This window comes from Bos mutus, chromosome 24 (assembly GCF_027580195.1).
Source record: "Bos mutus isolate GX-2022 chromosome 24, NWIPB_WYAK_1.1, whole genome shotgun sequence".
In the NCBI taxonomy this organism is placed as follows: domain Eukaryota; kingdom Metazoa; phylum Chordata; class Mammalia; order Artiodactyla; family Bovidae; genus Bos; species Bos mutus.
The window spans coordinates 4888060-4902080 of record NC_091640.1 but is presented as its reverse complement, the minus strand read 5'-3'; the positions used below and the strand labels follow the sequence as shown (position 1 = coordinate 4902080).

Here is a 14021-nt window from a genome sequence, read left to right as displayed (position 1 = left end):
TCTGCCTTAATTCCCCCTCAGCCCATCACCTTCACCACCCCAATCTTTCTGAAGACTCACTCACCAAGGAGGAAATCCTTCTTTCACAGTCCCCTACTCCTGCAAGTGACTTGGCTGCCATCTCTTCTAGTTGGTTGCTAAGATAAAACAAAACATAGAAAGTTCAGAAATAGACACGGAAAGTTGATAACAAAGGCCCAGGGAACCTGAGCTCTCATGGAGGAAGCAGTCTGTCCTTTCTTTTCCAATGCTTCAATTTCCCAAACTGCAAACCTTAAAGTCAGGCTGCCCTTCTCAATTTAGTTTTAGAGCACAGGAAATAATGGTCCAGATTTGTTTGTTTTTCACTTGGGAAACAGGACCATCTAGGACATTGCTTGTGGGAAAGATTCTGTCTTTTCTTGAATTTTGAGACCAGAAGACAGTCCTCACTTCTAAGGAGAGAAAAGAGAAAAATGACAGGCTTGGGCAGGCCCACTGCAGAGTATTTTTATTTCTAAAGGGGTCATACCTTAGATGAGCCTCATGCTTAAATAGAACAGAAGTAGCAAGACAAAATATAGCCTAGAAAACCAAACAGAAAAATGTGACCTTTTTTACAAAATCATAAAGTGAGAGCCTGTGCAATACTGAGTGTTATATATATATATATATATATATATATATATATATATGTATGTATATAGTTAAATTCTAGCTTTGTAGCAAAGCTACAATTAAAACCTATTAAATTCTACGTTAGCACTAAATTCTGCATACTTCTGTTATAGAAATGTTCTTCAGACTAAGCATCTATTAAATAGGATGTAAATCAGTGCATCCATAGTCTGTACTGATATTTTTATGTGCATATGTGTATATCTCTGCGTATGTGCCTATTATAAAAATAGATCTTCTTTCACCAGAGTGGACTCCATGGAAAATTTGAAACAGGTTAAATGATTTTTCTTTGTTTGAAGTTTTCATTGTAGTTGAATATCATTAATTTTATAGCATTTCATATTTTTGGAATAAGATACTAATCCAAGATTAATTTGCTTTTATATTTAATCATTTAACTTATACATCATATCATAAATAACTAAGATGTTTAAAATAAGAGCTAATAATAATGATATCATATAGTTGGTCATTTGTCTATATTTACAGCATGGGACATCCTGGACATCCTGGAATGCAAAGACAAGTGGGCCTCAGGAAGCCTCACTATGAACAAAGCTAGTGCCAGTGATGGAATTTCAGCTGAGCTACTTCAAATCCTAAAAGATGATGCTGTGAAAGTGCTGCACTCAATATGTCAGCAAGTCTGGAAAACTCAACAGGGGTGACCACAGGGCTGGAAAAGGTCAGTTTTCATTCCAATCCCAAAGAAAGCCAATGCCAAAGAATGCTCACACTACCACACAATTGCATTCATCTCACACACTAGCAAAGTAATGCTCAAAATTCTCCAAGCCAGGCTTCAACAGTATGTGAGCCATGAACTTCCAGATGTTCAAGCTGGATTTAGAAAAAGCAGAGGAACCAGAGATCAAATTGCCAACATCCACTGGATCATCGAAAAAAGCAAGAGAGTTCCAGAGAAACATCTACTCCTGCTTTATTGACTATGCCAAAGACTGACTGTGTAGGTCACAATAAACTGTGGAAAATTCTTCAAGAATGGGAATGCCAGACCACCTGACCTGCCTCCTGAGAAATCTGTATGCAGGTCAAGAAGCAACAGTTAGAACTGGACATGGAACAACATACTGGTTCCAAATTGGGAAAGGAGTACGTCAAGGCTGTATATTGTCACCCTGCTTATTTAACTTATATCCAGAGTACATCATGAGAAATGCCAGGCTGGATGAAGCACAAGCTGGAATCAAGATTGCTGGGAGAAATATCAATAACCTCAGATATGCAGATGGTACCACCCTTATGGCAGAATGCGAAGAAGAACTAAAGAGCCTCTTGATGAAGTGAAAGAGGAGAGTGAAAAAGTTGGCTTCAAACTCAACATTCAGAAAACTTAGATCGTGGCATCTGGTCCCATCACTTCATGGCAAATAGATGGGGAAACAATGGAAACAGTGACAGACTTTATTTTCTTGGACTCAAAAATCACTGCAGATGGTGACTGCAAGCCATGAAATTAAAAGACACTTGCTCCTTGGAAGAAAACCTATGACCAGCTCAGACAGCATCTTGAAAAGCAGAGACATTACTTTGATGACAAAGGTCCGTCTAGTCAAAGCTATGGCTTTTCCAGTAGTCATGTATGGATGTGAGAGTTGGACTATACAGAAAGCTGAGTGCCAAAGAATTGATGCTTTTGAACTGTGGTGTTGGAGAAGACTCTTGAGAGTCCCTTGCACTGCAAGGAGATCCAACCAGTCCTTCCTAAAGGAAATCAGTCCTGAATATTCATTGGAAGGATTGATGCTGAAGCTGAAACTCCAATACTTTGGCACCTGATGCGAAGAGCTGACTCATTGGAAAAGACCCTGATGCTGGGAAAGATTGAAGGTGGGAGGAGAAGGGGACAACAGAGGATGAAATGGTTGAATGGTGTCACTGACTCAATGGACATGAATTTGAGTAAGCTCCAGGAGTTGGTGATGGACAGAGAAGCCTGACATGCTGCAGTCCATGGGGTGACAAAGAGTCAGACATGACTGAGCAATTGAACTGAACTGAACTGAACTGACAGCATGGGGATTGAATAGATTGGGACGTTGACTTTTTAAATTTTATTATTATTGGAATATAATTGCTTTACAGTGTTGTTAGTTTCTGCTGTATAACCTCGTGAATTAGCTATATCTATACATATATCCGCTCCATCTTGTGCCTCCCTCTCACCCTCTGAATCCCCCATCTAGGTCATCACAGAGCCTGAGCTGAGCTCCCTGAGGGATACAGTGGCTTCCCACTAGCTGCCTATTAAACACGTAGTAGTGTATGTCACTTTTCACTTTCCTGCATTGGAGAAGGAAATGGCAACCCACTCCAGTGTTCTTGCCTGGAGAATCCCAGGGACGGGGGAGCCTGGTGGGCTGCCGTCTATGGGGTCGCAGAGTCGGACACGACTGAAGCGACTTAGCAGCAGCAGCAGTGTATGTCAGTGCTGCTCTCCATTCATCCCACCCTCTCCTTTCCACCTGGTCCACATGTTTGTGCTCTACTTTGGCGTCTCATTCCTGACTGGAAAATAGGTTTAATTAATGCGTCCCTGATAGCTCAGTTGATAAAGAATCCACAGGCAATTCAGGAGACCCCAATTTGATTCCTGGGTTGGGAAGATCCCCTGTAGAAGGGAAAGGTTACCCACTCTAGTATTCTGGGCTGGAGAATTTCATCAACTGTATAGTCCATGGGGTCTCAAAGAGTCAGACATAACTGAGCAATACTCAAAAAAAAAAAAAAGAAATCAAGAATTAATCAGCTCTGTGCAGAAATACAACATAATTATCTGCTTTCTTTTGGCTAGTAATTCTTTTTTTTTTAATCCTCAATTTCTTTCTTTCAAAATATCTACCTTTTCATTTCCATTAGGAACGCCCCCGCAAGTGACGATCTATTTAATAGGCTCTCACAGACTATTTACGGAGGATCATCAGCAACTAACAAGTTTTCCTAAAACAATCGCAATGTTAGCATGAACATTTTTTTTAAATAGAAAACTTATGAGGAAAAGCGTAAATTTATAAACCCTTAAGTAACTTCCTTTTTTGCCAAGAAGAGAAATTCCACTGTGAATAATCACTAAGGTGGTTAAGAGTATAACCCTATTCGAGTAAGATGGAAAGTGTTTTTCTAAATGCAAAATATTCACTCAAAACAAATGCTGATTTTATACAAAACTGGATAATTTCTTCTTCCAAGAGGTTGCATATACAATTATTCCCAAATGAAATGTATGTTCTTTTCATTCAGGTTTCTTTGTTTGTAACTTTACTCAAACAACCCATTAAAAAAGAAAAAAAGCTGCCCATCACTCACTTTGAATTTTATTACTCTTTTGCTCACCTTCCCCTCAATGTTATTAATGTCCTCTTTTGGGTGTTTGACATTAGTACTAACTTGGAATTTTGGCGTTCAATAAATACTTTCTGAAAGAACGAAGGAAAGGACATAGGATGTTTTGTGCATGTGTAACTCTGTTCTGCCTCATTTTTCAAATCAAGAGGGTAACTCTTACACTGTTACTTGCTAAGCTGACTGTGATGAATTTATAAGCCACATGGCTTTGTTTGGCACCAAATGGTGTAGCTACCTTCATTTCTCCTACCAGCTGCCTCCTGGAGTCACTGCCCTGTTAACAGGCTCTACAGGAATCAAATCTGTTCTGCGATGAAGCCCAGGACAACTATCTTAATTTGCTACACCCATGAGAGCTGAGAGATTTTAGCACAAATAAAGTGAATTTAACTTAGAGCTTCAAATTATATGCCCACATAATGAAAGCACTTTAGTCAAGATTTTGTAATTACACTGAAATCTCTTTAATGGAGGTATTCAAGATTGAATAATTCTTAGGCATTTTGTATTTAATTTCTTCCAACCTTCAAATATGACTTCTGAAACTTTTCAGAACATCTTAGTGTGATTCTAATATTGTGTATGCTACCGCAGGCCTTTATTAATTTTCTTTGTGAAAACTGAAGTTAATCCTGAAGCTTGTTCTTTAAATGTCTTACAAAATGGCACTTTCCATACAAAATTAAAATTAAGTGATCAAGATGCCGGCAACAAACCATTTATACAGTCTTTACTTTCATTCTTTATTTCTCATAATCTTTCCTAATTTAAACTGGCAGTAATTCTGCTTCTCTTGAGCATAATCTTTTAACTCCTGCTTATAACATTTCCCAATAGACATGTTCTTGCAGAAATACCAATGACTAATAACTCTGAAGGTTATGTTGCTAGGATAGATTTGATCAAGATACCAATTCTGAATGTTGTAGTAAGCAGCAGTAATTTTTTCTAATGCTGACAAATGAAAAAGAAAGTAAAAGAGGGATTAACTGTGCCAAATTCATTGATTTCTATTTCAAAACTGACCACAAATACGAGCATTTCTGGGCTGATTAAACAACCTTTCTGTGATAGCAGAATGAGATTCTCCTCAGGACAAGAGCTCTTATATTTTAGTTCCATATTATCTGCTTAAATACAAAACCTTGAGGAAATGTATAATTTAGTACTAAAAGAAGCTTAACCACAAATGTTGAATAAATTATAGATATGAACTTGATTGTTGAAAAACTAGGATAATAAATCATTAAAGCAGAGTTCACACTTTCGGCCTTTACATTCTTTCTCTTGGATGCCCTATATGCTCTGCAAGGTGCGTGTCAGCTCAGTCGTGTCTGACTCTTTTTGACCCTATGGACTGTAGCCTACCAGGCTCTCTGTCCATGGGATTCTCTAGGAAAGAATTCTTTACCATCTGAGACACGAGAGTAACACCTAAAATGAAAGTCAATAGCAGCCTACAGTGCTTAATTAAATCCACGAAATACTGTGTTTTCTAGGTTCTAGCTTTCTCTTCCACTTCCCCCTACATGACTTATACATGTGTTACCAAACATCCAAATGGCCAGAGTTGCTTTCCTTGCCTCTAGCCTCCTGCTAAGGCTGATCTCTCCTCTCATGACAAATTCTGTGCCCTTGCTGGTCTTGTTCATCATCATAAAGTAATAACTTAATAATAAGAATTAGTGTCAAATCATACCAAAAATTCATTTGTGCAACCCTTCCTTCCTGGCCCCTTTCTTAACTACCCCCCAAAAGGTATCTAGAAAAGGAAATGGCAACCCATTCCAGTATTCTTGCCAGAAGAACCCCATGGACAGAGGAGCCTGGCGGGCTACAGTCTGCAGGCTTGCAAAGAGTCTTACACAACTTAACAACTGAACAACAGCAAAAAGTATCATGCAGTTCTTGTCTGAGCTCACATGAATATATTGGCTAAACATTTTAGGACTCTGTTATTTTTACTCACTTATGTTATGCATTCGACTCTAAAATCTGAGACTTTGGCTTACCCATTTTAAGCAACGTCTTTCATGCATCCAATGTAGGTCACCATATATAACATCTGTTGTTACATTACTAAATACATATTGAATGCTTTGAATTGATATCCAATCAATAGTCCATGCAAAAGCCTGCTCTTGTATTTTCTTAAAGAACTGTTTTCTAGATTTTTGGTACTGTGTTTAGGATTCCTTTAAGATTTAGTTAAGTGACCTCTAAGAAAAAGAATTAAAAAGAAAACAAGAGGCAAAGATAATGCCAGCATGTGATTTTTAAACTGATTTAATACATAACAAGTTTAATGGTACACATGCATGCACACAATACACTTTATAAATGTTACATATATGTGCATGCATGCATTCATGTGTATGTATGAATGTACACATCTATACCTGTATTTTTAGAGAGTAAAAAAATCAATCTAATTGCCTTAGATTTGCTGGGTAATCAGAAGTGATTGAAATGAGCAGATAATTGTTTCATCAAACACTGAAAGCCCTGCAGCACTTTATCAGCTAAATTATGTTATGCTTGTGGAATGCAGAAGCAGCTCTTTTGTGAATACTAATTTCATCCTATCATTGGAAATACCCCAGGATGACCAACGCTGAAATGTGCACTGTCCACTCTTGATCACACTACCTAAGTAGATTTAACTCAGGTTAGAAGAGGAGTGGACTTTCTCAAATTTAAATTATAGCAGGTAGTTTGCAGACAAGCATGGAAGGATTTGTTAATCAGAATCTTGCAGTATACTTATGAAAAGAGGAAGGAATGGGCTATATTTATGTTGTAAGGGTCATTAGTCATTCTGAGAAGTCACACAGACCCTTTGGATGCTTCTCAGACACATTTGAGAATTTTTCCTCCATAAACTTTCAGATGCTCTATTTTTCAGTCATTTTCAGCAGGATGTTATATAGCTGAGAAAACAAGAATGGGAAGGAGAAAGTGGGGAAAGGGAGGCATTGACAGATGAGAAGAGTGTGCTGCAAGTATAATTTAGTAAGAATCTCTGTCTTCAGGAGGCCTGCTGAATTCTCAGTAACAGGTTTTTTATGACTAACAGGGGGAATGAAATATCTCTATCATCACCACTATCTCACTCACCAGCCCAAATAAATAAAAACCCTTAGCCCAGCCTTACTAAACTTCAGATAGAGAAGGCAGAGCAGATTACCTGCAACACAATGATCAGGTGATTGCATCATATTGGCAGCAAACCTCTTTTCTCTTACTGACAGAAGAAATAAACAAATACCTAAATAACAGGAGAGCTAGGCCATTTCTATGGAAAGGAAGACCCAACATTTGTTAGGAAATTTACCCTAACCACTTAATCTATGGACTCATCACCCTCCCAGGAAAAAAAAAATCTCAAAAAGTTTCTTTTTGTAAACATTAATGAGCTGATTTTAAATTCATTTTGATATTTGGCAAAACTAATACAATTATGTAAAGTTTAAAAATAAAATAAAATTTAAAAGAAAAAAAAATAAAATGAGGGAGTGAACTGAAAGTGTCAGCAGGTAGATTTTTCAATAGAACTTTGATTTTCTGACTCAAGGTATGGCTCATGTTCAAGGAACAGCAAACAACAGAATTGCCCTCAGCCCCCATTAATGCATCAGAAATTTAGGCTAGACAGTCAGTCTGGCACAATGCGGTCATAAAGACATGTATTCTCCAACTTTAGTCTTTCCATACATGGAAATTGGGTATAAGTGGAACCCAGAGAATTAGAATTAATAATGAGTAGTTCAGTTTATGGTTTGCAGGGCAGAGTTGGGGTCAGGCTGTGAGGAAGGGGTAACGGAAAAGTGGACATATTTGAACATATTCTATCTACTGTTAACTGACCCCTAACAGAACAAGGTTCTTTCCATTACTCTTTATGACCACCCACAAGGAGAAAAGAAACTGAAGATTGTTTCCTTTTGAAGCTTTCTTGAGACACAAAATTACAGATGTAGCTTCAACTCCTTTTTACTATGAGTGCTATTGACCCTGGGATAACTTTTAAAAAACATACCCTCCATGTATGAAACGAGTCGCTAGTCCAGGTTCCATGCACGATACTGGATGCTTGGGGCTGGTGCACTGGGACGACCCAGAGGGATGGTATGGGGAGGGAGGAGGGAGGAGGGTTCAGAATGGGGAACACATGCATACCTCTGGTGGATTCATTTTGATATTTGGCAAAACCAATACAATATTGTAAAGTTTAAAAATTAAATTAAATTAAAAAATATATATACTCTAAAGGCAAATGAACAAGAAAAACCAAAATAATACTAAAAAAGAACAAACTTGGCACCCTCACAATGCATAATTCCAAGACATACTATATAAAAGGGCAGAAAGGTATTGAGAATAGTTGCATGTAAATAAATGGAAAAGAATATAAATCTCAGAAACAGACCTCTAAAGCATTTTCAACTAATACTGACATGTGCACAAAGGTAACTTATTACAGAAAGGACAATCCTTCAACAAATGATACTTGAAAAAGTATACATCCATTTGCAAAAATAAAAATAAAACAGACACATACCTCAGACCTGCTGCCACAAAATCTAAATTTAAATGGATTATAAACCAGAATATAAAACATAAACATAAACTATAAAACTTCTGGTAATAAGAAAATCTGTTGGGTTTGGTGATGCATTTTTATATATAAAACTAAAATCAAGAAATCAAGAACCATAAAAAAGCAAATTGATAAATAGGGCTGCCCCAAATGCAAAACTTTGCTTTAAAAAAAAAAAAAAAACGAAAAAAACCTACTGGTAAGAGTTTAGAAATAGAAGCCTTCTATCACACGAAAAATCTCTGAAAACCACATATCTGATAAAAGGCTTGAATCCAGATGCATAAAGAAATCTAAAAAGTCAATAATATGAAAGAAAAACCCCAATCAATGAATAAGCCAAGAATATGAAACAACTTTTCTTCAAAGAAGATATGTAAATGGTGAATGAGTGTAGAAAAAAAATGCTTCACATTATTTGTTTTTATGGAAACTATACATTCTTAATAGTACCTCTTGAGTCTACAGCCTTCAGCAAGAATTTTTTATACTGGTTTTCATTTAAATTCATATTTATTTTTGGTCACTTTATCTATAATAGCTAACAAAAAACCCAAGTGAGGCACATGTGTCCTTCAAAACCAGATAACCACCTAAGGCATTGCACATCTTTCTTATTGGTAGGATTTAGCAAAGACAAACATTTATCCTGTGCTGTCTGTGGAATGTCTCTTGGCTCTTTAACTCAAGTTATATCCAAGAATTTAAGTGATTAGGCTGACCCTATATATTATCTGACCAAATAAACCAACCCCACCTAGTAATACGTCCTAGAGCAGTTCTCACAAATCCTTTGGCTTTGCTATGATATCACCAATGTAATAAATTAAATTGCTTGAATGATGAATCATAACTAAATCTTATCTCACCGGGTGACAGCAGTACACTAGAGAATTTACATATTCTCAAGAGAGACATTGAATCTTTTCCTGTAGTCTTGTCTGTCTTCCTTCCATATTTACAATAGCAGAGAAAGAATTATCCAAATCTCTCAAAGCTCACAAGTCACTGTTAGCCAATTGGATTTTTTGGGCAGTGAAAGCTTCATGTCTTAGCAGAGCCATCAATGAAACCACTTTATTTGTACAGATGTACCCTGATGCTGGGGAAGATTGAGGGCAGGAGGAAAAGGGGTCAACAGAGGATGAGATGGTTGGATGGCATTACTGACTCAATAGACATGAGGTTTGAGCAAACTGTGGGAGATAGCAAAGGACAGGGAAGCCTGGCATGCTGCAGTCCATGGGGTCACAAAGAGTCGGGCACAACTTAGCAACTGAACAATGAAAACATATTTTTTAAGATATTCTTTAAAGCATTATGTTAAGTAATAATCTGAAAATTGAATATTTGTCATTGCTGCTGCTGCTGTTGCTAAGTCGCTTCAGTCGTGTCTGACTCTGTGCGGCCCCATAGATGGCAGCCCCCCAGGCTCCCCCGTCCCTGGGATTCTCCAGGCAAGAACACTGGAGTGGGTTGCCATTTCCTTCTCCAATGCATGAAAGGAAAAGTGACAGTGAAGTCACTCAGTCGTGTCCGACCCTCAGCGACCCCATGGACTGCAGCCTACCAGGCTCCTCTGTCCATGGGATTTTCCAGGCAAGAGTACTGGAGTGGGGTGCCATCGCTTTCTCCCATTTGTCATTGAGTAAAGGCTAAATATATTGTAGTATATAATGCTATGGGCTTCTCTGGTGGCTCAGATGGTAAAGAATCCTCCCACAATGTGAGAGACCTGGATTCAATCCCTGGGTTGGGAAGAGCCCCTGGAGGAGGGCATGGCAACCCACTCCAGTATTCTTGCCTGGAGAATCCCATGGACAGAGAGCCTGGTGGGCTGCAGTCCATGGGGTCGCAAAGAGTCAGACACAGCTGAATGACCAAGAACACATATCATGTTAAAAATACAAAGTAGCTATAAAATGAATATGTTAAAATATATTAATGAATATATATATGGAAACTCTCTAATTGCTAAAAGAAAACACAACAGCATATTTAATCCCACTCATAAAAGGTGATATAAAAATATGTGTACATATGTATATATGAATATAAAAGCACTAAAGGATTTTTTAAGTTTATTTTTAATTGGAGGATAATTGTTTTATAACGATGTGTTGGTTTCTGCTGTACAATAGTGTGAATCAGCCATAAGTGTACATATATCCCCTTCCTCTTGAGCCTCCCACTCCCCCACCATCCCATCCCTCTAGGTCATCACAGAGCACCAGGCTGAACTTGCTGTGTTATGCAGCAGGTCCCCACTGCTGCTGCTGCTGCTGCTGCTAAGTCACTTCAGTCGTGTCCGACTCTGTGTGACCCCATAGACGGCAGCCCCCCAGGCTCCCCCGTCCCTGGGATTCTCCAGGCAAGAACACTGGAGTGGGTTGCCATTTCCTTCTCCAATGCATGAAAGTGAAAAGTGAAAGTGAAGTCGCTCAGTCCTGTCCGACCCTCAGCGACCCCATGGACTGCAGCCTACTAGGTTCCTCCGTCCATGGGATTTTCCAGGCAGGAGTACTGGAGTGGGGTGCCATTGCCTTCTCTGCAGGTCCCCTCTAGTTGGCTATTTTACACACGTTAGTGTATATATGTTAATGCTATTCTCTCTGTTCCTCCCACCCTCCCCTTTCCCCTCTGTGTCCACAGTCTGTTCTCTATGCCTGCAGAGTCAATAGTAGCACTGAGGATTTGAAATTAGGAGAGGGCAGCCAGAAGACAAGACCGGGATCCTGGGCATGTGAAGAATAGATAAGAGCAATTTCTACCTTTGTATTGTGTTCTTTTACAGTTGGATTTCATTAAAATGTATTAAATTCAATTTTAATGAATGTTTAATAAAATGCAATCAAACCTTTTCCTACTATTATTTGAGTAAAATTTTACTTGAGTATATATGTTTGTGGTATTTCAAAATGTTAACAGAAGCACCATTTTTTCTACCATCTGTTAGAACATTATATTAATTGGTGTAAGGCATTGCCCTGTAGGATGTTCTATATTCATATGCTCTTTGTAAATGATGAGGTGAAGAAGCCAGTTACTTATTTCTGAATCACACATTTTACCTATATCTAGATAATCTCCGTATGTATTCAAAATTCAAGAAAACTGAATATTAATCATTCAGACTTCTATCTCAGGTATTATGATTGTTTCACCTACAGTGAATGAATTTAAGTATTACATCTGAAGGAATGGCTTACAGTATAAACTGTATTTCTCTACAAAATTACAAAATAATGCTCTTACTACTGGGAAAGCTACATCTTAAACACTCCGTTTTTTAGGAGACAACCTTTGTTGTTAACCACAAATGGATGATACCTGTCATAGATCTGTTTGTATTTAGATTGTGTTCAGTTAATCTGCAGACATCTGAGCATCTACTATGCCAGGCCCTCTTCAATTTGAGCTCCAAGCTTACAACTCTGAAGAGGAAAATACATCCTGGGTGCAGTGTCTATATTTTTGTAGGGGTGGGAGAGATAATGAAAAATAATAACACTGGAAATTTGTATTTTCTGTGATGTGTGAGGCCTTCCCTGGCAGTTCAGTGGTAAAGAATCCACCTGGCAATGCAGGAGAGGTGGGTTCGATCCCTGTGTTGGGAAGATCCCTTGGAGGAGTAAACTGCAACCCACTCCAGGATTCTTGCCTGGGAAATACCATGGACAGAGGAACCTGGCAGGCTACCATTGTGGGGTTGCATAGAGTTGGACACGACTGAGCTAGCACATAATGCAAAACAAAAACATGAATATATATGGAAACAGCAATTAAACAAGCCATTCTGAATTGTATGAAGAATAGCAAGTAAAATTTTAAATTAATTGCACATCATAGATTTGTCAGGCATGATAATTACAGCATTGTCATTAGCCTTTCCAGTTCCTTCTGTCCTGAATAAGTAGCTTCAAGCTTCCCCAGAATGAAGTGGATTTTTATGGAAATAAATGGATTCCAGTGGGGAGGTTATTAATCAAAATTCTCCAGAAAAACAGAACCAGTAGGATAATATGAGTGTGTGTGTGTGTGTGTGTGTGTGCATGCATATAATCACTCAATTGTGTCTGACTCTTTGAGACCCCCTGGACTGTAGCCCACCAAACTCCTCTGTTTGAGGGATTTTTCAGGCAAGAATACTGGCGCGGATTGCCATTTCCTACTCCAGGGAGTCTTCCCGATCCTGGGATCAAACCCACATCTCCTGTGACTCTTGCATTAGCAGGCAGACACTTTACCACTGAGCCACTGATACATATCATAATAGGATACATTATATCAAGATATTTTGTCTGGAGGATTTTACATGAGGATCATATTGTTTTGACACCTACCAAGCTATGCTCTGGCATTTTTCTGTCAGTTCAAAAAGAGGAAGATTCTAAGAAAAAAATTCTAGGGCACACATTACTTTTCTTCAAGTAAGGATAAAAGTTATTATTGATAATGTTATTTACAGATCACTAAGATTCCTCTTGATGTGAACTCTTGGGAGCATTTTCTTCTGGATTGCAGTGACAGAAATAGGCGTGCTTCTCCTGGCCAGTCTTCTCTTATGGTAGCTCAGATCTTGCAATGCATTAGGCAGGTGGATTGTTTAATGCCTTCACTGGCTTCTAAGAAACTAAGTGTAAATTTCTACAGGCCATTTGGATGCTAAACTTACAAATGGTTTTATCCTATTTTTTTAACCTTAATATTTTCTTTCCCAAGCTTGCTCATCTGCTTATTTTAAACTTGTTCTATTATATAGAGAGTCCCTTGGACTGCAAGGAGTCAAATCAGTCAATTCTAAAGCAATCAATTCTGAATACTCATTGGAAGGACTCATGCTGAAGCTGCAGCTTCAATATTTTGACCACTTGATGTGAAGAGCCGACTCACTGGAAAAGACCCTGATGTTGGGGAAGTTTGAGGGCAGGAGGAGAAGGGGGCGACAGAGGGTGAGATGGTTGGATATCGTCACTGACTCAATGGACATGAATTTGAGCAATCTCTAAGGGGTAGTGAAGGATGAGGGAGCCTCATGTCCTGCAGTCCATGGGGTTGCAAAGAGTCAGACATGACTTAGTGACTGAACAACAACAAATTATATACACTTCCAAATGTATACACTTCCAAAGACCCCTTTGAAACAGGGCTGTTTGGTCAGTTATAATAATTAGCCTGAAAGAATAATTACTGTGATCATATTTTAGTTATTGAATAAAGGAAGAAAGGAAATTCACACATCATTAATCAGTGTGCATGAAGAGTACATTCAACATGAGGGCGTGGTCACCACCATTGTATGCAGCAGCTGTGATGGGTGATCTGGTCCTAGGATGCAAAATACTTCATGTCCTGGAGGGCTGTCCACCACACAGTGAAAAATATAAGTTTTTCA

General features: G+C 38.4%; 1 long non-coding RNA gene across 1 annotated transcript in view; it reads right to left on the bottom strand.

Annotated features, from left to right (window-relative positions):
* The window catches only part of LOC138985447 (uncharacterized), a 64674-nt gene that overhangs the window by 31875 nt on the left and 18778 nt on the right, over positions 1-14021 (bottom strand). The window contains exon 2 of the long non-coding RNA XR_011462510.1: positions 65-137. This is a non-coding gene — a long non-coding RNA (uncharacterized lncRNA). The remainder of the gene's footprint in view (positions 1-64; positions 138-14021) is intronic.